Genomic DNA, 25,935 nt, shown 5'->3' on the forward strand with positions numbered 1-25,935 from the left:
AGTGGCTTTTCAGTTTCATTGCTTTTTTACAAGCAGGGTATACATTGCTGCGTATTTCTTCCACTTCCTACAAATAAAAGGAAAACATGCCTCTTGCTCCAGATAGTTTACAATCAACTCATAAAGCCAGATGCAGATGATGTTGGAGGGGAATGTGGGAATAATATCAGTATTCTCCACACTGACTTAGGCTGAAGACCAGAAGAGCAACCCCTGAAATCTCCATCCCACTGAAAAATGACTCTTACTCTAGCTCAGTGGTTAGAGCTGCAGCAGTGACCCTTTTCTTCCTACATAAAGGCTTCTTCCCTATGTAAATACTTCTTGTTTCACTCCCAGCATAGGGTTGCTCTGGCAGTGCTACCTAAAGCATAGTTACAGCAACTGCCTAACCAGGAAGGACATTTCTGCAGGTCTGATATGCAGCTTTTGAGGCATGAGGTGCCAGGGCGGATGATGGCACAGTGAACAAAAGGAGACCAATTTGAAAGTGATTCTCTCCAAAGCATAAAAGTCCCTAACACAACTGTGTTTTCTGCAAAAACTGTGTTTTACTCTCTATTTGAACTTGGAGTACCGCAGTATGCACTATCTTCATACTTCAGCTAGTAAAAAATTAAGATCCACCTTTTCTAACTCTTGCTTGAAGCTCTCACTTCTACGGGAAAGAGATCTATTGCAATCTGTTATGCTGATTAGACTCACTGTCAAGGCTACTAAAAGGCACAATTGTTTATTTGTTTGTTCATTTAGTGTAAACATTGACTGCGTTGTTAGCTCTGTTTCTTATTAAGGTTTCCCAGCAAGTCCCTTTCTAAAACTCTGTTTCCCAAGTGTTTGCCAAATTTGAACCATCTGAGGTGCATTTTGCTATGACAACATCTCAGAAGATTCAGATGTTCCAAGAATATGGCCAGTTTAAAAATAAAAAATAAAAAAATGCTGGTGAGATTTGGCAAATTTCTTTCCTAGCAGATCCAGTGGCCTTGGGTTTTAGAAAAGCAACTTTTCAGGGATGCAGTTGAACATAATAAGACACTTCTTCCACTTGAGCAGTTAAAAGTCCCGGAGGGGGATACACATGGCACACGCTTTCTGCGTGTGCCCAGATCCTGTGTAAGTGGTCCATGCAGCCACCCTAGCTCGGAGCAAGAGGAGAGAAGCTGAGTCTTGCCTGGAAAGGCAGCTCCCAGTGTGGGGAGCAAGGCTGGGGGCACAGGAGCTGACAGCAACGGGGCTGTCAACGCTGCGTTCGCACACCATGACATGCGGTACTGAGCAGCACCCGGGCAGCGTGGAGGAGGAAGCTGTCTCATTAAAATTCAGAGGTAGCAAAGCCCAACCAGAGAAGGAGATAAAGTATGAGACTGGGAGGAGGAAGCTGGTGAAACTGGGAGTGACTGGGCAAGGAAATTATGTTCACTGTTGGTGATTAAGATTTAATTAGCTGATTTCCCCCCCTCCAATTCCAATTCCCAGCACCTCCTGTCAGTTATAAAAACAACTCCATTTGGTTCATTAAAAATGTGTGTTTCTGTACATTTCAGGCATTTGGGAGTTCTTAGAATAAAAGAGCATGGAGAATATTTTGAATTTTTAATAATGGGATCCCTTTCAACATGTACAGTGATGGACTGAAATTCTTCCGTGGTTGAAATTAAATGAGAAGGCAGGGGGGCTATTATTTATATCTTAGTTATCATTGCTTTTCTGGTTGGATATTACTTCACTTGAGAGATTTCTTTCAGTGACTTCAGTGCTTGGGAAATTTTGAATTTTATTTACTAATTTAGTGCAAGGCATGTATTGTTTTTATCTCTAAGATAAGTTTCTGTTTCTTCTGTCAACACAGAGTTTTCTGCCTTTGGCTAATACAAAAAACAGCTTTTAATTTTCTATGGGTTGCTCTGCAAAACTCCTGGGTTTTGCTTCTCAAATAGAAAGAAAGAAACCACCTTAAAATGTCACAAATTTTAGTCAGTTTAAAATCATGCTACAGCATGTTATTCAGATTCACTAACTTCAGTCTGATATAACAGTGCTTGAATAATATGAATTTCACTTCAACTTAATTAAACAGAGGCATAAGCAGTTCAGGAATGATTTTGATGCAGTCTGGACACTTAAAGACTCATTGTAATATTACACACAAATGAGCATGCAAAATGTCATTTGAAAGACACAGATTCAGGTACCTAAGTTGTAGAGGCAATTATCTATTTGTGTACATCAGTGTTGTGTTTAAGAATACAAAATATTTGTGTATCTACTGGATACCCATTGGGAGAAAAGGGCTCTTCAAAGTGATTTTGAAGCCTTTATTTAAAATACAGAGCAATGAAATTAAGACCCAGAAATATGAAATCTTGATAGCAGAAGATCAACATTTTCTGTTTTATTAGTTAAATGGGAGAATAGGAGTCTGAAAAATCAGAGGGCAGCATTGTGTGTATGCATGCATAATTTTTAAACTTCTTTATTCAGAGTGAAACTAAAAGGAAAAACAACATCAGATAATATGTGGGATATCAATGTAAAGAAGTTTTCATCGTGAAATTTTCTCAGCTCACAATGGCTCTTTGGTTCATTTGACCCCTGCCATTAACACGGCTAGCAGAAGTAAATATGGGAATGTTTCCATCATACGACATGTGACTGAGCTATTTTTGCAAACACAGCCCCCCAGCCACACTTTTAGCCCCACCTGAGGAAGATTCGACATGATAGGGCTGGGACAGTGACAAACTCAGTTATGTTAAAGACACTTGAAAATCACACTGGCTTTTCCCATGTATTACCATATAGCACTGCCTTTGTTATCTGGACCAGAAATATTTCATTTCACTACATCACAATCTTGTAAGACAGCCCTGTCATTTTAATTTGTCACTCGTTGGGTTCTATAGTGCACCGGAGCCTCATCTCCCCAGCCAAGTGCCATAGGCTACTGTTCAGAAGAGAAATCTGTTGCAGAGAATAGCAAAGGTAAACACCACCAAACAGAAAGTTTATGGCTGAAATCACCACTCAGGGCTCTGTCCCCACAGGCTTAGCAGGTGGTATAATCGCCCCAAGCCGAACTGCAGAGATCTGTAATTTCAGCTGCAGTACGTATGCACTCATCTCTGCTGCTTTTGCTTGCCTCTGCTGCCATCCCCGTGCAGCAGTGTCACTCACAGGAGGTAGCAGGAAGGATGGAAGGGAATGAAATGAATGGGGACAAGGGATGAAATGAAAGAATGGGTGGTAGGAGGGAGGTGTGATTGACATGAGGCTGGAACCTGAAAACAGCTCTGGGAACTCTGGAGTTGATCTGACAGAAAAAGTCTGATAGAAAAATAAAGATTAAGAAGGAGAAAACATCTCCAAAACAACCCAGCAGTTCCAGATCACTGGTGCCAGCACTTCAAGCCTTTTCCCAAAGAAGGCACTGGTTGCACAAAGCAAACACCACCATGGGTCTGTCAGGTTTGTCTGCAGCACCAATATGATGAATCTTCATTGCACTGTGAGAGAACAGAAGGGAGTGAAGACAGCAAAGCCTCAGAGTTTGTTTACTTCTTAAGTGCAGAGACAGCACAGCACAGTTCTGCCTTCCCTGACTTAGATTTTTGGCTTCCCCTTTGGTCCACCCCCACCGAAGCAATTAATCAAAATAAATGAGGCAGCAAACATCTGATAGTAGCTGACTTCAGATCGCAGTACATTAACTGTCTGCTGGAATTTCATTTACCATACTGCGCAGAATGCACTCTAGGCTTTACTCCAATGTTTTGAAGTATGCGTTATTGGTAAAATACAGACTAGCATAAGGGAATAGCTGATCTTTGGTTTTATTGTTTATGGTTTTTGGAATGTCTATATATTTGTGCAGCTCTAAAGAAACTGAGGTAGTTGTTATCAATTATACCAAGACTTCCTTTACTTTTTTAAGATAGGTGAGGAGGCACTAAAGTAAGTGATAATTAGCCCTCTCATAAGCAAATGTAAATCAGAGAATCAGACAGAAAACATCTCAACCTTAAGCATTAGTAAGCTCTTTTTATTAAAAATTGGGAATTTCCTGTGAACCACAAGAGAGACCGAATATCTTACATCAGGGTTGCAAAAAATAGATCTATTCCTACATCTAAAACAAAGTTACTTATTTAAGACAATACGTAATAAAATTTTGGAAATGCAAAACTTACAGGAAAAAGAGTCTGTTTAGTCATTGTGCCAGACAATAGCAAGACGATTTTCTGTAAGTAAAGCAGAAGAGATTTTCTGGTGAGGTATTCTGGAGTTATTCTGGGGTTATTGGTTTTGGTTTGACTAGAACACTTTATTGATAGAGTTGCTGTCCATTGCCTTTTTGGTAAGTCAGCTGGTATCCTCAGAGCAAGGTAAACAGAGAATAGCTATGAAATGCCCACACCTAAAATGGCTTCAGGAGTCAGAGTGCAGATCTTGGCCTCTGAGAAATCCTAGATAATGAGCACAGGCTGTTTTCTCTTGCCCTGTCCCAGGTGGTTTGGCTTTATTGGAAGCCCACCCTAGAAAAAAAGAGACATCAAATAAACTATAGCCTTTATTTCTTCTCCATAACTGATCCCTGGATTTTTGCTATAAGCTTTGTCATCCAGAAGAGCCTTCAAATCCCTAGTGCAGCTAATAAGACCTACCTGCTAATATGACTTAAAAGTAATTAAAGAGCACTTCTGTGCAAGATTTAAGTGCCTGACGTAATGACTCAACAGTGTCCTTATGTAGATTCCTAGGATCACTGTCCTTTTATAACAATTTATAATTGAAAAGTTTCTGAGACTGAGTGTTCAGGAGTTTTCAGTATCAATTTCAAGAGGTAAGTTGACAAATTTTGCTAAGAGGTTATTCTAAGCTTAAGAAATGAAAGCATCAAAATTAAGCATGAAAATGAAGTCAAGACAAGCAAGAGATGAGTTTGGAAAGGACATAAGTAGGTATGGATGTAAGAACTGCAGCTCCGATTTTACAAAGGGAAACAGAAGCAAATAGTTTCAGTAATTTCATCAAGGTGACAAAAGGAGTCACTGATAGAATGAAGAATTGTAGCTGAGGTGTTATGAGCTGGAATGATCCACACAGCTGGGGGGAATTTGGCATGAAATGTCATTTCATTTCAATAGACTCTGGCTATTAATTACCCTTTAACACCTTTGAAAATGTACCCCCAGTGCTTGAAGGATCAAACCATGCCTTGCTCTTATTTAGTTTACATTTTTAATTCTGAGAACAATGTTTAAAAGTAATAAAATAAAATAAAATAAAGAATCTAGCAAAAATGGTGGCTGGATCCCATCTCCCTTTCCAGCAGAGCATGGCAGATCTGCGTTCTTCACCCATGCTTCTGTGACCAGATTCATGCCATGCACCCAGCTCCTGGTACCCTGGGCATGGCTGGTGGGATGCACAAATATCCCTACCAGAGGCAGAATAAACCCTGTACTGGAAAGAAATTCAAAGTAATGCCCCATTTTCAGTTCTGTCTCCCCCCCTCAATACCAGTTTGAAAAGCAGACCATGGGCATGTGCTGAACAGCAAGGGCTACAGAGGCTTGAGTACATTGTGTGTTTCCATCCTTCTTTGCCTCTCCTACACTTTATGCTCTGTAATTATTCTGACAGGGATGCTGCTTTTTTTAGCAACTGAGAACTATATTGTATAACTATAATATGCATGTTAAAATATTAAATGCTTAACTATTTGTTTGTATACCTATGAAACACTCTGTAGCAGGATTAGGCTGGATCCCTAAAGAGTCATTAACTTGCATTATATTGAAGTATTTATTGTTGTGGCATATGTAATGGATAATATTTGTTTACATTTTTAATTACTCACATTTTCAGCCAAGAAAATCTCTAAGGATAATGTCTCATTTACAAGTGTCCTGGCAAAAGACAACATAATGTAATAACACATTACCAACAATTCCATGACAACCTTGCAGTGGTTTAAATAGGTATTTCAAGTAAAGACATAATTATGGTAAACTATAAAAAATATATATGCACAACATACTGTTAAACTGCAAAACTGAAATGAAGGGGAATTTTCCCTAGCTGCTCTGATTTTGAGCTTGTTCCACAGCTGTGCAAGGCCAAGAGAAAAAATTCCATTTCCACCAACACTCTTGCTACAAATAATGGAGCAAGTATCGGGCAGCGAGTGTCTTCAGAATATCCCAGTATATTGAGTACTATGACTTGGACTGGGAAACTGTTTTTTTGTTTGTTTGTGTTTTTTTTTTCTTTTCTTTTCTCTCAGAAAGTGAATGAATAAATAAATAAAAGGAAATCGCACTTAATTGAATGATAAGAAATTTATTGTAAAATTTAAGGAAAAAGTTTGTCTTTTGCAAAGTTTTCTGCAGCAGAAGATGTTGCAGTAAACTGTGCTTGGAAGAAAACCTTTCCCTGTCATAGTAAGCCAATGAATGAGTTACATTTGCCCACAGATACGGTTCAACCATGATGTTTTTGGCAAGTTTCTCAGAAATATCCATGGCAGAGAACTGATCCTGCACGAATCAATAGCCCTTTGTCTCAAACAGTTTCAATAGTCCATAAAATTCGTTTGGTAATCATGTACAAAAACAAACAAAACAAAACAAAACAAAAAACCCCTTTGGAGTATCATATAAAAATAGTTATTTGTAGCTTTCATGGAGAATCACCAATTGTGGGACAGAGAATTTCATCCTAAAAATAGTAAGAAAATATGTACTTTGGTATTATGAGCATTATGAGGAATAGAATTTTGAAAAATATTCTGAGAGCAAGCTGAGCAACACAGAGACTTTTGTGAACTGAGTCAAATCTCACATCCCTTCATTTGCAAGAAAGTATTCCTTGTGCTTATTAGGGATACAGTTCCTCCTCCCTTGCTTGCCCATCCCTTCACTCCTTCTTGGTAGCGCTTCCTAGACTTTATGGGAGATTTTACCACATCAATCGCCTGAGGGGTGTTACTAGACAAAATGAGCATATGCCCTGCAGTGCCCTGCTGGCAGATGGCGTGGCCTGGGTTCAGAGTCCACTGCAATCTAGCAAAGAGTGAAGGCTGGTGGGAGGTGAAGCTTGAGGGTTCTGAGTGCTTCAGCTATGTAGCATGACTAAGACAAAAAAAAAATGACTAAGCACAAAAAAAAATATTTAAAAATATTCCTAAGAACTTAGTAAAAGTCAATTTTCTTTAGGCTGTGTTTTCATTTCGCTCTGTTGCTTATGTTAACATAACATAAAAATACAAATCTTCCATCTGGAGAAGCAGATAAAATAGCATCTCTTCTTTTTAGGTAGATAACATTTTTAATTCCTGTATCATAATGTACCTTGATATTAATCTGGACTACCAAACCCTTAGCTTTTTTATAATGTAATTTTGAACTTTATACAGAGAAGCGGACCTGTGCAGCTAAAATATCTTTGCAGGAAACCCTCTCTTTAGTTGCCTGTAGTTATTGGAAGAAAACAGTCCAGCAGAATAAGACAAGGTATTCCTGTTGCAATTTCAATAAAAAGATCCATGCACTAAGTTCAGATCTTAGTTGATGCAGTGGAAGGAATGTATGCCATGCTGCTTTCTTAATATCTTTGAAATCATACTAATGTCTTAAAAAGAGTGTGTAATTCTAGCATTAATTAATTCTAACAGAGTTTAGTTTGCCCAGTGAGAGGAACATAAACCTTTAAATTGTTGTAATGTAAAAGTCTCCAAGTCCCCAGCCAACAGTAACATTTGATGTGTATCATGTCAAATGCAATTCTTCAAAATTAGCTGGATTAAAAATAAGTAAAGTTAATGAATTTTCCAAAAAGCAGTGTTCTTTAGAAGGCACATTAAAAAAAAAAAAAAAGCCCAGTTTAATCTTTGTAATATAACAGCCTCTGGTATTTCTGTAATTTGGTAATGCTTCCAGACACATTCATGGTGGTCATCTTTGATCATATAAATTCAAGAGATTCCAAGGCTTTTTCTATTTGCATAAAAAACAAAGAAAGCATTGTCAGAAATCCCCAAATATGCATTTTGAATCAAGTTTCACCTAAATGCTATACAAAGACTCAGTGTCTTGATGCTAATTTATTGAAAATGCCTTGGCCTTTAGGAATTTCCCATTGGCACTTAGTAGAGCTGAACTCAAAGTGGCAACAGCAAAAAGCAGCCATCGAAACTGTGTTCATGCTGACATCTAAGCCCTAGTGCTCAAATTATGAGTGCCCTGAAACAAAATACTGTAGAAGGAAAAGCAAAACATAAAAAATGCTTTAGGTGCCAAGATTTCACTTGTAAGGGTTGGAGGGGAAAATATATATATATTTTTAAAGTGAAATTTAATGTGCTAAAGACTTAGCACAAAGAAAAGATTTAATTAATGTTATATAAAAGGTTTGATGTTTAATGCACAGCTCTGCAGTCAGTGTTTTATATCTATAATTTGTGCATATCCATAACCATATTTAGATTTTGACATATGGTCTGTAAATAACATATGTAAGCAAGATCGTTGAGTGAGATGATTTTTTTTTCCTGCTGAATGTACGTGTTTATTTTATGAGCAGAGACGTGAAAAGTTCATTCATGTCAAAATGTGTTGCTAAGTATAAACATGCTGCTTCACTTTAGGCAGGATCAGGAAAGACCCTGGGTGTGTAATCTGTGAATTGACTCTATGCTGATGTTGCCCAGGTTTTGTATTACTAAACTATGGCTCACAACAACAACAAAAATTTAACCTTTAAATAGAGGCACCAAAATAATTTAAAACAGATTGGAGGGTTTAAAGGGCTCCAAGAGTAAGCAGCTCATATTTCAGTTCCTCCCCTCTAGGGCCTACCTATTTGGTGTTCAGAGTTCATCTCATATTACAGCTGCTTATGTTCACATTTTCTGTGGTGTGTGGAAGAAATGTCCAAGAAAAAGGGAGAAAAAAAAAAAAAACACAAAAAGTGTAAAATATACAACATTAAAAATATCTTCCCTAAAACAATGGTTTGGTTGTTATTGGGCAGGGAATAGGACAAATCACCCAGAGGCTTTTAAGTAAGAGCTGGGGGGAGGGGAGGAAAGAACAGAGAGAAAGTGCAGAGATTTTCAAGGGACTTTCAGTTTCAGGGGACATTTTTTATTCAAAGTTCTTTCAGGTTATGGAGCCCATTATTTCTTTTTGTTCTTTTATTAAAAATTTCTTTGTAATTCATTTGGTCTTCCTTGCCACCAAGTACAGACAAATAGCAACAGCAAACAATTATACTCTGTGTTTATCACTTTATTCTATTTTACAGTGCATCTCCGATTATGGAAACAATACATTTTTTGCACCTTGCTTTGGTTACTATTTGTCAAGAACAGCCTTTATAAACAATATATTTTCCCGTTTTAATAAAAGGCTAGAGTTGCACTAAATGCATAGGATGTGATTTGAAACAAAAACCCATCAGACTACTAGACTAAGATTACAAGTCCTTCATTTACACCATACCATTTTATAATATGAGTTAAGAAGCCCTCCATCTATTTTATTTTCTAGGCCTACTATTCATATGTAGTAGCCATATATCTCTTTAATTAATTAACTAATTTCACTCATTTCAGCAGAATATCTTGCCATGTGGTCTTGCAACCAACGCAACTGCAGTTGCAAACAACCCACTCGCACCCAACGTTGTGTACTATATCCAGGCTCTGAGGAAATTTTCTTCCTTATGTATAATCTATTCAATTTTTCTTTAGCCTGCACTTATGCATATGTAAAGATATTATTATGAAGGACCCAATATCCTTTGATGACTGAGTGAAAATCTGGCCCCTTTGAAGTCTATGTGAATTTTGCTTTCAGTTGCAGCAGAGAGAAGAATTTTCCCCAGTCTGTGTAAATCTCCCTAAGTAATTCATATGATTTGGGTCCAAAAGTAAGGGAATACTGTGCCTGCCAGTGACTGGCAACCTCACCAGTTGCTAGAACTAGATACAAACGTAAAGCCCAAAAGGTGATAGCAGGTATAGTGGATGCCTTCTTGTGGTCCCTTCCTCCAGCCTGCATACAGCCTACTGCATTTCCCTTCTGTCACTGCTCTTCATCTCAAAATAGGGGAGAATGCATATTATTTGGGGCAGCAATCCTTTTGACTCCTTTCAAACCTAGCCCAGCCAGCCACAGGGATCACTCCTGGCATGCACAGAATCAGTCCCATGGATTTGCCAGAGACAATACCAAGGACCTGCTTCTTTCCTTCGCAACTCTACCACTCATTTCTTCAGAAATCTCTTCCTTCTGACTTACATTAATAGAGTGGAACATACAGGCCAGGGCAACTAATCTACTGTAGTAATATTTTAATTAATAATTTGATATAGCTTGTTCTTTGAAGATGAAAATATTTCCATTATGACTAAATCTTTATTCTGGAAAAAGGCTTAAATATTATGAATCATGTTATGAGACATCACTCAAGGGAGTAACAAAAATCAGGTGTTTAACAGAGTAAATCTTCCAACAATGCAGAAGTATATTTATACAGTGTGCCAGTGGAATGCAAGTACAATTTTCCATGAACCACAATAAAACCAATATTCCACCTCACCTCTTCCAGCTTCTGCTCTAGGACCAGGTATCTCTAGGTGAAAACGGCTTGCATAAATATTCCCATGAGACACATGGAGAATGATCCTCTTCTGGCTAAGGAACACAAGGAACTTTTGTGTGTGCATGTGTTTAAAAAATAAAAGAAAAAGAAAAAAGAGAAGTGACACCAATATTCAGTTTATCTTTGTTACAGATTGATTTCTTATATGATTGGGTGGTCATATTGAATTGTACATATTGTATTTTATTATTTCATCCCATGTGGTGTATATGCTGAAGCTTTCAGCTATTAACAGCTGACTACAAGTAGAGTTATTAGCATACAAAAACTAGCTTTTCCATCCAACTTGAAATTCACTGCAAACTTGGGAAGTGTGTCATACGAGCATCACTTAATCTCATTTCACTTTCATGGTGTTTCTAGATGTCTGTCTAAAGATTAAAACACTCATGAAACTAGTTATAGAACTTAGCAATCAAGATACTGCTAAACAAGTTTATTCCTGATCTGAGATATCATTAGAAAATTTGGGGGATGAGTACATTACATATGGTATATATTTGTCTTTATTTGCTACATATTTATCTGAAAGGTTAATGAAAATGCAGATGTAGTGGTTCCTTTATATGGGTTTACCTTCCATGAGTGCCAGTTTTCAGGCTAATTGATTATGTCAGAAGCTCTATAAATATCAATAGCATATGGAAAGGTTAAGCTGAGGTCTTCACATAACTGGATTCATACTCTTTATTGATGGTACAACCATTATCCAACCATAATGGAAGTGCTTTGAGTGTGAAATAGAGTAGAACGTTAGCTAATTTTCACCAATGACTGACTGGAGGACTTGGACTGAATGAGTGACTTCTGCAAACTAATGAACAAATGAATGATGTAAAATGTATAAACTAAAATTAAAATTTAAAAGAAAAATAAAGGATAATGTAGGATATAAAGTATGTCATCATCATTTTGCCAGTCATGGTTTAGTATTTTTTATGATTCTTTTTAATTTCCTCTGAAATAAACAGTAGCAGGCTGTATTAGAGTAACATATTAAAAATAAGAGAAGGTAGTCAACATCCTGCTACTTAGCTTTCACGAACAGATATGAAGATACTTTTTTCCTTAGAAGAATATTAGGTGTCAGTTCTTTGAAAATGTAATTCTACTGTGCTATCTTTTTTTGAGCATGTTAAAGGCAATTTTCAGAATGGCCTTACTTTTCTCTTTTATTTTTTCTCCTTTTATTACCTCCTTTTCTGTAGGATACAGAGGAATTAGCGCAACCCCTAAATGTCATTTCCCCAGTAGCTCTGGGTAGCAAAGCAGTGTGGCAATCCTGCCATCACCGTTCCCTGGCATATCTGGTGGTTGGGAGGGAGGGAGACAGCAGCTTTGCCAATTGCTACAAACATGTCTTGCAAAAAGCTTGGGGCAATTTATGACAAGTTTTAGCAGTTACTGACTGATGTTCCATGTGCTGTGGGAGAAGAGGAGAGGCATATTCAAGAGGCCACATGGAGCCATAACCCTGCTTTCACACTCTTGGCTGGACTGTGCATGCTGCAGTTCACATGCTGCTTTGCACTCTCCTTGGTCCCAAATGTTCTGCATGTTGGACAATTTTGTCAGGAAGAGCAAGCCCTGGGCTTCACTACAGTTAAAAGTTAAAAACTACAGAGTAGTGCTTTGAAAAGAAAACCACTGCAAATGTGCCAAAGATTTCTAACCAGGTAGCAAATGCAGCTGAAATTCAGTTAAAAATCCGGTCCGTTTTAAAACTGAGGAGTCAATGTAGTGTTTATTTCAGTAAGTTGTATGGGACGGTGGTTTGGCTTTTCATGTTAGGAATGAAAAGAAATGCTCCTGTCTCGGTAGTCAGTGTATTTTCCTTGCATAGAGATAATAGATAGGAAGCAATTGCAATTCATTATACTCTAATAATGAGTATGGTTAGGCCTCAAAATGTACCTGTTGTTTACCATATAAATTTCCCTTAAATGCAGTATATAATAGCAATTAGAAAACATTGCCTTCATTTGGTTTAGAAAGATTACTAGAGAGAATTTAGGGGAAAACCACATATAATCAATTCCATCTTTAACATCTGTTTCTGACTGTGCTCTTGCATGAAGCTTCATGTGAGAATAAAATTCCCATACCAGTGAAATCAACGGCAAAATTCCTATTGACTTTATCCCAATTGATTAGGCTATTCCTTCAGGGCCAGACTTCTCCACTCTCATGCACATACTCCACATAATCTTGCCCAAATCAGCGTGCAGGAAGATGTACTTCACTGTGACCTCTGGTTCTCAAAAAAGTACTGTGTCATCCAATTGATACAGAGTTTGTATCTATCTTTGATTGGTTTCTCCTACAGTTGAGAAGTCATGAGTGACTTTATGCCAAATTTACTTCTATTATTTGTTAAGCATTGTCCGCAGCAGCCTTTGAACTCCAGCAGATAACCACAAATGGAGTGGCCCTTGCTAGACTATTTGCATGGGAAAGATAAACTGCCACAAGCCGTGACAATTACAGCCTGTTCCCCAGCATGGACGGGAGGTGACCCCTAGCTGTCCTCCCAGTGAACATCTTTGGTCACACTGCTGAGTGGAGACAGTGGCTCATGGGCCAGCTCCAATATTGGAAATGCAGGAAAATCTTGATTAAACATATGGTTACAGATGCTGTTACATTCCTCCTTCCCAGGTTTCATCAATCCTTTACAACTGGAAAGTGGAGAATTTACGGTGGACACACAGGACAAAAAGAAAAATGCTGTATTACCTTCTGCTAAGATTGGGGAAGAAATCTTTTAGCTTTTGACATGACTATAATATGATATACTTGATGATTGTCATCCAGACCAGTTGAAAATGAAAGGTCAAATCCAACTCATTTTAGTCATGTAAAGGACCCTACAAAGTCAGTTTGACTAATGTTCTTCAGGGAGAGAAATTTAGCTTTCAGCATTATCTGGAGAGAAAGAAAGTGTAAAGCCATTGCTTCCTCAGAATTGCAGTTAAAGACACAAAAAAGATTTACAAATGACTTTGAATTCCTTCAGTTAAAAAAAAAGGGCTAGTTTGACTGAAGTATCTGAAGAGTACATTAAGGTCCAGATTTTCCTGGGGTCCAGCAAAGCTTTAGTCCCAGTGGAAGCACCACATACTCTCAAGGCAAATGGTATAGTCCTGTGTAGACTGATGCTTCATCCATCCCCTAAATGGAAGAAAGTTACTGGAAGTACATCTAAGAAACCAGACTGCACACATTATCTCTAAAAATAGCAGTATTAATAAAATGCTGGCTTATTAAATGTTGCTGTTTTCCATTGAGAAATGTGAAGGTCATGAGAAAAGTCATTGCTTTCTCAAATTTTCAAAATAACATAAAGTGATTGCTATGACATGAATCCCATGATTTCTGAAAACATCCCCAAATCCTCGTAAATAGATAATACAACGCCTATGTTATTGTGAGAATGCCCCTGCTTATGAACTGTGCTTAAATAACCTTGTACTACCCTAATTAGATTCACAACATACCTATATTGCAAAGGGCCGTTTTCTCTCTCAATTAGTTGAAAAGGATTAGACACACTGATAGACAGTACTAAATGCTAATGGGCCAGATCCTAAAGCCGCTGCGCTGTTTTCAAGCTGTCATTGTGCAGGCATTGATTTCACTGGAGTGCTGAGGAAAACTCGAATATGAACATCAGTATGCAGCTCAATATTTTATGGGTTTTCTTGTCTTGGCTTTTAAAAATATTCTTCCTCTGCTATTCTTTAGCCAGAAGAGCAAAAAGAGCTAGTTCAACACTGACTTCAAAAAAAAAAAAAAAAAAAAGGAAAAAAAAAGGCTGAGTGACAGTACAGAGGCTTGAGGAAATACAAGTTTATATGTGGGCTTTTTTATCATCTCTAATGGCAAAATTAAAATTAGTTCCCAATTAAAAGAGAAAAGCACAAGTACAATCTGAGAACAGCAGATAAAGGGTGGCATGAAGGGAAGATTATTAAGCAGCATAGTATAACAGGACCCCAGGTGCAGAAGGGCCTCATTATACTCACATTCTTGTGCTGCAACGTACAGACGTACAGTAAACCAAAAAAAATATTCCAAAGCACAGTTTTACAGTGGATACGCTTGAGATGAGTACATGTTTTTTGAAGACAGACCATAACAACTTGGTTTTTACTTCCAAAATACAGTGGCACATTAATTGCTTGATCAGCCAAATGAAACTAAATGTAATTAAGACTAGTGTGGGGTTAATTTGGTCCATAATTATGTTATATAAAGTAAATGAAAATTGTTTCTTTCCTAAATTGCAATTCATTAAAATTACAGATATTAAAATAAGATACTATAAAATTACATGAAGCATGTACACATTAATAGCCATTAGTAATAGCTTGATATTTCTATCTAAGCAACAGTTTATTAGAATGCCAAAAGGTTATATTTGACAACTCACATGACTGATTTTTTTCCTCATCCTTTCTGCTCCTCCAAGAAATTCAGTCTTACTATGCACATAACATATGCCACGTCATATTTAAGCATGTTAGGCATATTAGTTTTACTTTTAGATTTGTTTTAAAGACAATAATTACTGTTCATTAAAATACTTAATGTTGACAGAAGTATCTCTGGAATGAACCACACCAACCTCAGAGCTGCAAGAGGAAGTCAGTGCTCCCTCTTCCAGCACAATGCAGGGTTTTGTTTTGTGCACAGGATGTTCTTGGTATCAGGCAAATGCAGACTTAGATCCTCTTGCTTTTGATTTAACTTAAGCATAAATTTAAAGCTAAGTCCATGCTTAATGGTTTTGCTATGCTTTAGCTTTTATTTTAAGAGTTTACGCTTTTCAGAAGTACTTGAGTATTTCATAGAATTAGAGACACTGGCTCCGCATGTTGAAATCAATGGTGATGGTCATGGAGTGCAGGTTCTGACCTGTACCTGTTATGAGACAAAATATCCCTAGGTATTTCTACAAAGACTTGCAAACTTCACATTTCGGCTACTGTTATGAATGGATTTCCCACTGTTTCTTTTTCTGAAAATTTTCCTTTTGGGGACAGAAAATATTCAGCAACAACATCTTAATGTCAGACACACAGAACAACTGATTTGGCACTTTAGAAATCATAGTTTCCATGTGATTTTTGAGCTGGTAATGAATGGTAGACACCAGAAATATATGTGGTATTTTCAGTTCTCGTGTACATAAGATAACAAGCTACAGACGCAATACTCATTTTTCATGCACCCAGGATTCTCAGTGAAATCAATTGATGAATAGGAAATGCAGGATGAGACTTGTTATTATGGTCCTGCTTCTTCAACTCAGATATGAACAAATTTAGTGTAAAAGACATAAAACCTTTAGCTGCATTGCACAGCTGGGTATCATATTTAACCATGAGGATTAGGATGTAATCCTGTGATTTCTGAGCAGTCTGTATTTCTGAAGTACTCAGTCCTTGCAGGCTCAGGATCTTGTTATGTGCCTTGAAAAGCCGTGAGCAAGTAAGTTTTATTCAAATGTTCTGCAATTCTTTTCTTAATTACAGAAAATATTAAGGCACCCTTTGTTAAAGAAAGAAACCACTACTATTGCTGTTTCTTGATATGTGCTTTTATAATAATTTTGTATTTACAGATGCTAGATTTGCAAACTTAAAATTACATTTATTTTAAAAATAAACCAGGTGTCTCTCTAATGTTTGTAGTCACTCAGACTCATGATGTTTAGTTGCTAGAATCATGTTATGGCCTGCAACAGTAAATATATTTGTGTATCAGTCTTAATCATTAATTCCAGTAATTGAGCATTTCATAAAAGTGCTTTATAAACTGATGATAAAAGATCAGAACCCTACAATGTTGCTTATACCTGTACAAAACATTAATACAGTCTCATTTAATAAGCTGACCAATAATATTATTAGGAAGAATATCTTAATGATGATATCTTACTTTTGACAAACTAAGAGATATGTTTTGCAATATTTAATTGAGCAAATCTCCCAGTGGTTTCTGTAAAAGTTGTGCTTGATTAAGGACTACAGAATTTGACCTTAATAATATTTTATCATTTATGCATGGAAATGTAGGGTGATAATAGTTATTAGCATTCCAGGTATTCCATTTTGCTCATGTAAATTATTCTGCTATTAAATAGTGAGTCAGGTTGTATTTAATACCCCCAAATAGTTATGTATATTTAACAGAGAAATGACAATAGAAAAAATGGATTTAGTTCAGTTGTTGAGCTGCTATGTAAACCAATTATCTATCCTGAGGGAAACAGCTCTGTCTACAACTACTTAGGCTCTAGGGCCTATTACAAATCCTGGAGTGGGCTGTTGTTTCAGTTCTCAAGGGAATCTGCCACGTCACACTGGAAATAGTTGACAATAATTAGAAAGCCTGCTTCTGCCAGTATTGCACACAATTTTTAATACCTTTCTGAGTGTTATGGGAGATAATATACAAGGTTTTTAGAATTCCAGTCAGGCTAAGGTGAACCATGGAAAGGACAACTACACAATAGCCCCAAACTGGACTGTGACAGGCTAATTATTGTGGCTTCATTATAAAACCTCTTTTTGCATAGGTCACCTGGGAAGTGTAATTAAAAATACATTATTGGTGTATATTTTTATTGAAGCAATTAAATTAAAAAGCCAAAAAATAATTATTTGACGAGCAAATAATAATGTTGGTCAACAGCGTTTATCTAAGAAAGAGAGAACATGTTAGTGGTTCATTAGCAGTAAATGTGTTAACTGGAATGCCGTTTGAAAAATGAGCCATAGAACAGCTTTTAAATACTCAGATTAAAGGATTTATAATGTCAGGTTTAACACAGAAATTATAGATAGTATTACATTGCCATGAGTAATAGCACCTTTAATCTGACTTAGTAAAATGATTTACTACACGTGGTGTGCTTTTCACAATTAGGCAGCTATATATCTAATATCTAACCTTTGTATCAGCCATATATAGGGATATCAACACACATGTATCCATCCACATGTAGGTGGACATGCACAGATACATGTAGGGATATGTAGATTCTGTAAAACTTTACAGCATCTGCTGTAGAAAAGACTTTTTTGCCAAAACCTACCTCAGTAATGCAGCTCTCAGGGAGCCCTCTTTATCTACTTTTTAGACCTTTCTGCTGTGGAGACTTAGGGATTCCCTAAAAGCATGAGAAGATGCAAGGGGATGCCCCAGGAAAGTGGTAGGATCACCATGCTCTCAGTGTGGGTTTCCTGGACTGCAGTGGGCAGATAATCCACACATACACTGTAGGACCAACTCTTTCCAAAAACACTGGGTTGACTGAGCGCACACGTGTCAGTTAGTTCTCATGCGATGAGGAAGTCTGGTGTGTCCTGAGTATATCATGCTGGCTGTGCTGTTCAAGCTCTCTACAGGACATATGCAGTAGGGTGAATGCTTTTATGCCAAGCTATTTGTAGGCTGTGATCTGTAGGTGCACAAAGGACATATTTGATACTCTTGGAAGTCTCAAATTCAGTCATATTCAGTTTTTCTCATACAGAACCCACTTGGTGTCCCTTACCATTGCTCACCACAATGCCAAGAAACTGCACACAGAGCTCAGGATGTGGATGTACCACAGACTTACATAGCAGCATTATATTTTCTGTCTTCTGTTCTACTTCTGATAACTCTGAACTTTCTCCTTGCTCTTTAGCTGTCAGTATGCTGGCACTGTCAAAAGATTGATGGTCCTCCAAGATCTCTCTCCTGAGATGAGTAACTTAGAACCTCTCCTCCTGCAGATGCTTTTAAGTCTCCTTTCCTTCAGGTATTTACCCTTCATTTCATCTGTTATTTTATTGTTAAGTCACTCATAAAACCTTTCCAGGATACTTTATATACATATTTAATCCTGAATAGTTGTCATCACCTGTAAACTTTGCCAACTCACTGCTTAACACTTTTCTAGATAATTTATGAATATGTCAAACAACACAATCCCGGCACAGATCTCCAGAGGATTCTGACAGTAATCATCCTTCTCGGTGAAAACTGACCACTTACTCTTGCCCTTTGTTTCCCTTCTTTTCACCAGTTGCTAATCCTGAGGAATACCTTCCCCTTAGCCCATGACTAATCTTCAAGTTTTTGTTTCTCTAAGAGCCTTTGGTGAGGGATTTTGTTGAAAATCTGTTGAAAATCCAGTCACACTGTATCAACTGATTGTGTTATCCACACATACATTGATGTGATCTAACAACTAGAAAAGATTTTGGGGCATGACTGCTGTACAAAAGTTAATCTTGACCCTCTTCCCATACTACTAGTGATTTTTTTTATGGTCTCTATGTACTTAACCTGATGCAGAAATGAACTTCCAGGACTGCAGTTACTAGGATCATTTGCAAGGACTTTTTGAAGATTAATGTCACAGTAGTCACATTTTGTTTCTCTGTCTCTGTGGCTGTTTTAAACCAAAGCACCGTTACTGTTTGATTTCATGTATAGATTCTCAGACAACTTGGGTGAATATCATCTGACCTTGGCAATTTCTTTTTGTCCCAGTTTGCTAACGCATTCTAAAATTTTGCCTATTGTACTCATATCTCAGTTTGCCTCAGTTCTCCAGCTCCTTGCCTCTCCAGGCACAGGTGTAAGAGCCTTCTGGTGTGTTAAAAAACAAATATGCTAGTGAGTGGATCTTCGCTATTTATTTATTTATTTATGGCTTAGAGTTATCTTTTTACATATATTCGCCATTTTTTCTTACCCCCCCTCAATTAAACTTTCAGATTTAGGCATTAGCTACTTTCTTTTGGCCTCATATAACCTTGAGAATTTAGGAGTTACTGTAGTTTGGGAGATGAACTAAGTGTTTTCAGAATGAGGTTGCCGGTTACTACTCGTCACAGACACAGACTTCAATATGCCAAGTTTCTTGCTGAAAATATCCTCCCTTATAACCATGATAATCTCTTTCTTCAGGTATATTTTATCCTACCCTAAATATTATAGTCACTTTTCACAGTAGAAAATTTACAGGCTGGTAAATATCTACAAAAAAAGACCATTCTGTGTTCATCACTATAAATAAAAATGTATTATGCAGTGACCTTCTAAATAGCAAGGCCTGATCTTACTGTAGTCGAGGGAGTTTGCTGTTGACCCTCTCCCTTAAAATAGAACATAGTTATAGAAGCTTTCTCATCAATAAACAAGAAGTGACTCTTTTGTTACTGCATTTGATTTGAAGACTTTTTCAATAATAACGAAGTATGTCTAATGGTTATATCCTTTCTAAAAATAATCTCTTCCAGACATTTCTCCCCTCTTTCTTTCCCCATGTTATGTATGTGTGTATGCATGGATGTATGACTATACTGAAACCAAAGATAAGTTTCTACCCCTTTTTATAATTTTCATTCCTAACATGAGAGCAGAACTTATGGCCCAATTTGAAAAAATGCCTAAACCTAAAAACAAATTAAACACATATAAAGTTCTGTTACTGGTCAGACCAAAAACCCTAAGGGTTGCATTCTGTATTCAATTACCCAAGTGTTACTCCAGTTGAAGTCAGGACTGGAGGGCAGAATTAAGTCTGAAATTGTAAACAAGAAAAATCTAAACTGAGCCTGTGCTTTCTTTAATATGCACTAGAATGTACCAAGATACTGTTGAATATGAGGTCTCTTATTTAGGAAAAAGAACAAGAAGCAAAAATCAGTGAGCAACTGGGGAAAGATTTCTCCAGGATGGAATTTGCTGGCTCAATGTTTTGTCACAAAAGGGTTTGTTAAAGTGAGGAAACCTGTGTTTTGAGACTCCCAAACTGAGTTTGTTTTAAGTTACTCCTTTCCACAGCATGTCTGTCTCAGTTGTACTTCTCTTTAGCTGCCCATCCTGTTGTGGTCCACATTTCCTTCACCCTTTTCTGACACCAAGTCCAGACCCACTCCTTTCTTGCCACCCACAAGAAGTGGGACAGCAGTCAACAGTGCTCTTGCAGGTATTTTGCATTTCAAAGGTTATGTGTGTTTTCATTATGCAAGGTGTGGCTTTGTCTCAAGGAAGTGTTTTTCTTTCTCACACAACATCATTTATGTACTTTAACTCAAACTTGTAATCTCAGGAGCTGCTTTTCTTTTTGGTGAAGGACTTAGCACATTTCTAAGTACTGCAGAGATTTGAGCAGAGAGTGCACACAAAAGACAGGTATGACAGGAAGGTTTGCATTTTCACAGTGCACCAAGTTGTCCTTCTGCTCTCTGCACATCTCCACAGCTTGGGAAGCTTCTCTGGTTAAATAGACACATGAGCCTGACAGGTCTATGTGAGTCATCAGCTGTTCATCCCTCTTGAGCAGGTTAAGGTGTAAGTCATTGCATGGCGTTAGAAAGAGGGGCTGAAGCTGGAGGCAGAAGAACATTAAGTTACAAAGAGTTACATGTATGGTTAAGGTGAAAATTAAAATAAAACAGAAATTGTATGAAAAGCAGAGCATAAGACAAGGCAGACATTCATGTAGTTGCCACAGAGGATGCTGTACAGACAGTTACCATTTTAGTGTATGAGTGGTCTTCCTGTCTCACAGAATGGAGCCATTGTTGGTAGCAGCAGTCAGTCATGACCAGACAAAGGGCAGCATGAGGGTGCAAGCCACGGAAAGGCAGTTCTATGAAGAGTGGGGACTTACTTGAGAAGACTGTGCAAAGCACCTACTTCATGCTACTGCTGAAGAATCAGTGCTCCAGGAGATGTGCATCATGAATTATGACATAATGTATTTTTCCATCTTTTATCATCTCACATTGAACAGATGTAATTCATATATGTTTAAAAAAATAATATTTCCTGAATATACTGTCTGAAGCTTAGTAGGGGCTTTAACAATATTTTCGTATGTTCACGAAAATTATTCTTTCAGTTTCTCTGCTTACACACTCAGAGGCACAGTACCGTTGAATGTGCTTTTTTAAAAAGCCAGCTCTGATGGAACTCAGATGTCTGATAGTCACCACTGTCTCCCATGTGAGAAGCTTGGTAGGCTTGGCAGCATGATATACTGCCTGGTTTGCTTGGGCTTAGGATACCTCACAGAAAGCATCACCCTCTTTCCCAGTGCAACTGTGACCTACTGGCCCAAATACCTCATCTGATCTCAGCTGCTATGATATTTTAGAAAAAAATAGGCCTTGTGCTAGCCATGCAGTGATCCTAATCTTTGAAATCTCTATACACCCAACTTCATTCTGACGTTAGAGAAGGTCTGGTAACCATGCAAAAAATGTTAGCTCTCTCTAATATGTGATAAAACTATAATAAATGTAGAAGTTGATGAAATGAGGAGTAAATGATTATGAGCATTGTTAGGCAATGCACAGGTTCAGGGAAGATGAACTTTTCCTTTTCAAAAGTTCTAAAACTATCCCTGAAAGTTTAACTGGCAACAAGCATGAGCAAGCTCTAGTTCTGAGCATTTCTTCTTGGAAATAAGTGGAAGAAAAGTGCTTCAGATAAGATGTAACTATTAACCTGTAAGTTAAGGGTTAATTTTTCTTTTTTTATGGCAGGAGTAAAAGCTGACTTTTTCCATTCTGTATGATATGTGACATTATACATGGCAGCTGCAACCTAGTTCTAATCCTAAATTCTAATAGTTTATTGCCGTTGTGGAAGAAGAAAGATTTGGTCCTTGCTCTGGCATTCCAGGTGTCTGAGAGATTTGCAAGAAGAGTGGAAAAGGGAAGAGCGATGTAAAGAATACGACATTTCTGGAAATAAATATCATTTTGATTTTGGTCATGAGGGAAGAGGAATGGATGGTTAAGGTCATCTGCTGAACTGGCATTTCAGTGCTTGGACAAGCAGAGAATCGAGCAGACAGACTTTCAGTGTCATGGGTTAAATTACTACTTTGAAGTGTGGCACCACCATATAACTTACAGGTCTAAGTACATGCCTAGTTCTCTTCAGTCTAACTAAGCTTGCGATTTTCATTCTTGGTTATTTTGTCATACTGCTGACCCTGGAGAGAACAGACAACTTCATCCTGTTTTAAACTTTCTGCAGTTGCTTGGGGAAGTGCAGGGGATCCACATGGGAAGCTGAGCTGGAGGTACAATCTTGCAGCTCCTGAACAAATCAGTTGGCCACTACTGTGGCAGCAGTCTGCTCAAATATAATAGGTAGAGTCCCAGCTACATGAAAGCCAGAGAGAAATGTGCATATACAGAACAGAATTTTTTACTATGTCTTTTTAATTGAACTATCTTTTCTACAGATCTTTTGCATTTTCTCCTTTCTTTTCAAACTCACATGTATGCAGATTTTAAGGCAAAAATGGAACACTGTAGTTATCTATTCTAATCTCCTCCTTTTCCACATAACATACAACATAGAACTTCCTTGAATTAATTTCTTCTAGTCTTACACCTATGCTTGAACTGAATGTGTCTTTCAGAGAAATATTCGATCTTAACATTTTATAGTGATAAAAAGTCCAGTACAGTCCTGGCTTGCTAGTTCACAGTGCCTAATTACCCACATTGTTAAAAATACAAGCCTTATGTCTAGCCTGATTTTTTCTCAGTTCTGTTTCCAGCCATTGGATCTTATCATATCTTTCTGCTAGACTGAAGAACTGTGTATTTTCCAAAGTACTCTTGCCCATGTAGATAACTACAGATTTGAGAAAATGTGCTCTTTTGACCTTCTCTCTGATAAGTTCAGAGTCTTACGTCTACTGTATTGGTAGCAATGCCCAGATTCAGATTTGAGGAAATATCTCAAGCCAAACTGGTGGTTTTGTACTATAGGATTTCCCTTGCCTCTGAATCATATCATTTAACTCCATACTTCAGTGAGGCAGAGGCAAACACGAGCTTGACAGTTATCCCACTGGCCTTTCTCATACCAGGGATGTGTGAGAGAGACCTCTGCAGAGACAGATCTTGTGTATAGATTTGCTTCTGAAGGCAAGAAGAAATACCTATATTGTTCATTCTTGGATATATGTATTTTACAATAGCTTCCAGACTGCAATTACTAAGATGAATTTATTAGCCATGCTGACAATCTGCAACTTGTTATCTGCACCTGTGTCTCGGACTTACTCTTTAGTGACATTTGTCCCAGGTGTATTGAGAGGGGCTTCTTCCCTATCAGTTATAATTTTACAGACAGTAGAGGTGAAGCTCAAGAACATCAGATCTTCCAAAACACTCCAAGAAATTTTTTTCAATACCAAAAGTAGTAGATTCTCCCCAAACTAGATATAGATAGTTGGCAGAAATATAATCAGGACTCTGGACTCAAGTGTGAACTATGCAAGTCAACAACATGGCTTTACCACTAGCATTTTTAGTCTTCACATTCATATTTTACAGCTTTTCAGTCTTTCTCCTATGTCTTTTCTGAACCCTCTCTGACTTTTTTTTTTTCTTTAAATAAATTGCTTAAAGTGTGGACAGCAGTGTTGGATTCCAATAGCACAGGCTCCAATATCAAGGCAATATAACCTTCATATATTTTCCTTTTTATTTCATTGAATCTTATCTCTCCTCATAATAGCCACAATGGCTACTTATAAACAACTAATGTTCAGCTGAGTATCTGCCATGAAGATTACTTCTTTTTTAGAAATATTGCCTTAAAATCCTACAGTCTGGAATTCCCTTCATCTAAATATGACCTATATTTTCTTCTAGATGAACAGCCTTTTTTCATTGGCATTGAAGCAAGTGTTTGACTGTGCTGACTGTCTATGCAATGAAGATCCTTTTATATCAGTGATCTGCTTTTATCTTTATTTATCACTTCTCAGTCTTTTCTTTACCTGAAAATGTTATTGGAATTATGTGAATAGATATTTTCCATGGGTTATTAATAAAAATGGGACAATGTAGGGAAAAATCCCTGTGAGATTCTACTACAAAGATACCTGCACAATGATAATTTCCTACCTACAATTCGATTTCAAGAACCATCGGCTGATGTTTAACTTACATAATAGGTACAACAGTTATTTTACAAATTTCTAGAACCCCAATCAGATGTTCAGAAAAGCACATCAAATGCTTCATAGATCCTATTACATCAGCAATATTGTTGTTATCAAGCAAATTTGTATTTTCATCAGATAGTTTGATAACATCTGTCTGCCATATGCTGAAGTTGATCAACATTCATTAAATTCTCTTAATTCTTCAAAACAAGAAGAGGGTCACTACATTACTACATGATATAAGCAGAACTGTACCTCGTAGTGCTTTTATATATGGCAGTTTTCATCACAGTAATGGCAAGCTTTATTAGCACTTACTGAAAGCTAAGCATGGAATTATTGAGATCTTCTGTACTCAAGCTGAGAAGAAGCTTCTGTATGGTTTGATTTCTTGTTAAATACTTTTTAGTAACCTGACATGGAGAGGACTTGAGGTTTGTATGGCTCCCTCTGAAACAGCAAAAGTAGTATAACCTTTAAATAAAATTGCTTAATTCCTTGTCCTTTGCTTAGTGTCTTGAAGGTTGAGGACTTGCAATATTTGTTTAGAAACCATGGGTGGTAATATTTAAAATTTCTTTGAATTTACATGTGCATCTCTGTACTAAGCAAATCAAACTGTGGTCGTTTTTTCCTTGGGGAAATATCATGGTAATAAGTTAATGAAAAGCAGGATGGAGAAGGGTGTGAAGAATATTAATGATAGCTATATATTTGCATGTATCGAATATTTATGTAGTACAATAATATTTGAGGTAATGCATATTACTGGAATGTGTATGACAACCCATGAATCCATAATGTAAGCATATACATATGGGGACAGTGCATGAGTATATGTGAGAGAGACCAAGCAGGAGAGCAGAGGATGTAAGCCAAAGTAAAAGGCAAGGCAGAGTGAGGTCCTGTGCTGGGATGGGGAAGCTGGCCACTCTTCAGCAGTAAGACCACATCTCTGGGAAGTGCCGGCCTCTGGCATAGAGAAATAGGGGTCTTGGTGTCTTTACTTCAAACAGCTGGAACTTACAAAGCTTTATTGTCTTCCAGGAGAGGGCTAGCATTAACAGCATGTGCACTGTGTCCTTTTTTGCTAGGAAGCTGGAAAGGTTCTACCTCCCACATGAGGGTCTTAGTCCAAGTGGGGAAAATGTGGATGATGAGAGAGCTTCTCTAATCATCCATTCTCATCTTCCAAGCCCTCTGCTGTCTGTGAAAGCTCAGCCTGAGCAGCAGAGAAACACTAAAATAATGGTTTGGGGGTGCCAACATTTGAC

The 25,935-nt window shown here is 37.5% G+C and overlaps 1 long non-coding RNA gene across 1 annotated transcript in view; it reads left to right on the top strand.

The window, feature by feature from the left end:
• LOC310901394 overlaps nt 1–25,935 on the top strand; it is a 191,939-nt gene that overhangs the window by 108,276 nt on the left and 57,728 nt on the right. Inside the window, exon 4 of the long non-coding RNA XR_014585758.1 lies at nt 18,371–18,484. This is a non-coding gene — a long non-coding RNA (uncharacterized lncRNA). The remainder of the gene's footprint in view (nt 1–18,370; nt 18,485–25,935) is intronic.

Source organism: Anser anser (genome assembly GCF_964211835.1).
Source record: "Anser anser genome assembly, chromosome: 6".
Lineage (NCBI taxonomy): Eukaryota > Metazoa > Chordata > Aves > Anseriformes > Anatidae > Anser > Anser anser.